Source organism: Vigna radiata, chromosome 1 (genome assembly GCF_000741045.1).
Source record: "Vigna radiata var. radiata cultivar VC1973A chromosome 1, Vradiata_ver6, whole genome shotgun sequence".
Taxonomy (NCBI): Eukaryota; Viridiplantae; Streptophyta; class Magnoliopsida; order Fabales; family Fabaceae; genus Vigna; species Vigna radiata.
The window spans coordinates 32,234,364-32,237,472 of NC_028351.1; the positions used below are offsets into that span (position 1 = coordinate 32,234,364).

Sequence of the window (3,109 nt, forward strand, 5' to 3'; positions counted from 1 at the left end):
TGGAAAAATCTAGGCAAGGTTTGTTCAATTTGGACAAGCTGTTTTCATAACCAAACTAATTTCTTTGGTCATTATTTAATTTTCCAACTTTTTGCGTTTACAACTTACAAGATTTGCTATTTTATTAGAGTATTTGGGCAAAGGAGTCACAACTTCACCTAGCCCGGAAAGAGCTGCAAAAATTAAAGGAATAACTAAAGAATGCAGAAACTACGAAGGCTCAAGTCTTGGTGGAGCTTGAAAAGGCTAAGAGAGTGGTTGAGGATCTCTCACAAAGGCTTGAAGCTCTCACCAAATCAAGAGAATCAGCAATACAATCAACAGATGTTTCAAAAAGTCGGGCAAAACAGCTTAAAGAAGAAAAATGTGGTGATCTTGATGGAACCAATGGTTCTTGGAAAGAAGAGTTAGAAACTGCAGTTAAAAGTTATGCCTATGTCGTTACAGAACTTGATGTTGCAAAGCAAGAACTGAGTAAAATTCGGCAGGGGTATGATTTATCCTTAGAAGCAAGAGTTTCTGCTTTCAAGCAAGCAGCAGAAGCGGAAGATGCAATGAAGGCCAACAACAAAAGAGCATCCGAACTATCTAAAGAAATTTTGGCTGTAATGGAATCAATCGATCAAGTTAANGCTCAATCTGTCCAAGCANATTTGNTGCAAGAAGAGACACAAGCCAAGCAAAATGTTCTAAGACAATCATATGAGGCTGCCCTTGAAGAATCCAAAAGGAATTTGCTTGATTTAAAGAAGGAATTTAATCCAGGGCTTACCAAAAATCTAGAGTTGCAGCTGATTGAGACAATGAATGAGATAAGCGTTCAGCAAGAACAATTGGAAAATAGAAAGAAATCAGACTTGGATTCTTTGAGGAGTGTCACTCTGGATCTTGATGATGCTAAGGAATCACTGCAGAAAGTAGCAGGACAGGAAGAGTCCCTTAGAGCCATGGTGGAAGCTCTAAGGATGGATCTGGAGAATGTAAAAGGAGAACACACTGCATTGAAACAGAAAGAATTCAAAACTGTTTCCTTTATTGAGAATCTGCGGGTAGAGCTCCAGAAAAGTGAGTCTGAACTTGAGTCCCACTTGGCAGAAGAATCTAAAGCTAGAGGTGCATCAGGAGAAATGATCTGGAAATTGAACCAGTTGTTGACAGAAACTGAAAATGCAAGGAGGGAAACACAAGATAGGAAGAATGAGGCTGCACAATTGAAGATGGAAGTTGTAGTCACTAAACTTGTTTTAGAAGATGCCGAAATAAAGCTCAAAGCAGCATTGAAAGAAGTAGAAGTAGCAAAAACAACTTGTGTAAAAGTGTTGTTCTTATTATATAAATTTGTACTATGATTGATTATTATGCAGTTTATACAATTATTATTTGCGAGTAGGCAAATTAGATAGATAAAAAATTCAAAGCCAACTAAGTATCAAAAATTAACATAAACGAAATAAGGCATCCACATCTGATGGCTAACTCTAACTTGCAGATAAACACACTTCTAAATAGTCAACATAAGATAGATGATAAGGAAGAAGCTTTAAAAAGTTCTATTAAGAAACATGGACAGTGTCACACAGCTCTTTTAGCATGATTTGAACCATCTATACCACATAAAATAGTCCAATATATCCATAAATCAATTATCATAGACAGATATATTATCACAACAAACTCTGATAAAGAAAGTACTCTTCTGATATCACTTCTCCTGACTTCATGCAGAGTGTGTAAATTTGTATGTAATTGTGTCTCTCTTCATCAGTTCATGAGTAGAGTGATATAGCAAACCTTTCATTTGCTTAAAAAAGAAACACCCAATATTACAAATACTGGAACATAATGAAGCTACGGTTATTTATTTTGTATCCTCAAGGGACTTACCCTTTTGCATCTATACCTCCCTTGGTGTATGTTCAATGATAAAATTATATCCATTATCTCAATTTATTTCTAGACAGAAATTGGAATTTAGCTGAGTAATGCATTTCTCATTGGTTTCTAGGTCTTCAGCTGCTTTGGTCAGTATTTTTGTCTACATTTTGAAGCTTTTCAGCTTGGAATGGCTCCTGTCTACATAGCCTTCTTGCGATTCATGGGTGATGATAATGAAGCAAAGAATTATAGTTATAGTTTAGAGGTAGGTGGAAATGGTAGGAAGATGATTTGGCAGGGTGTGCCAAGAAGTAAATAAGTAAACAAAAAATAAAGAAATATCCACTAAACTAAAGTTGTACATCAAATGTATTCATTAAAGGATCACAGAAATTATTAAAATAGAATTATGATTTTGAAGTGTGAGAGAAACAACAGACAGGGCTGCATATAATCCTGCATATAATATTAAAAATTTAAAATATGTAAATGGGTTAGGTAGGGCGGGCTGAATATGCTACCTTGTCCTTTCAAATTCATAGCATGCCAGCCAACAANGCCTAATTTGTTTTGTAATCCTTAACGTTTATTGCTTGGAATTAAAACAATTTCATTTGAGGAATGTTTTACCACAAGGAAAGCTTAACGAAGTTAATAGATTTCCAACCAAAATAAGGTAAAAATATGGTCAATTCTATTTGCAATTTGAAAAAAGGCATTATAAAAGTTGGAAGACTTCTACATACACAGCATTTTCACTCCTGTTGATGTTGACTATTAAATGAACAATATATGATCTCCTTTACTTTTTTAAGATTGTAATAAACTTAACCTTCCAAACCATGCCAGGTGTGATTGGAGTGAATAGAAGGAAACAAAGGAGCCTAACGAAAACGGGCAAGCAATACTACCTTAGTGCATGAAAAAACAAATCAACCCACTATTCTACCTGCACCAAATCTTGAAACGAGACCCTATAAGTAGGAGCTTGATCGTCTGACAACAATAAATGAACAATTAAGTTCATCAAAGATTAGAATTCATTCAATACAGTTGGACAAGTGTCTTAGGGTGTTTGGATACTTGATTGAAGAACCATTCATCAAATGACTGTTTCTTATTTTCTCAATTCGTACGTTAAAACGAATAGAAAACAACTCATTACATTTGTAAATGGTGATAGCATACATATGCTGAATCAGGAATATAATGTTAGAATCATTTATTAAATTAN

General features: G+C 34.8%; 1 pseudogene; it reads left to right on the plus strand.

The window, feature by feature from the left end:
* The first annotated feature begins 131 nt into the window (after positions 1-131).
* On the plus strand, positions 132-1,349 carry LOC106761886 (annotated as a pseudogene).
* Positions 1,350-3,109: the final 1,760 nt, after the last annotated feature.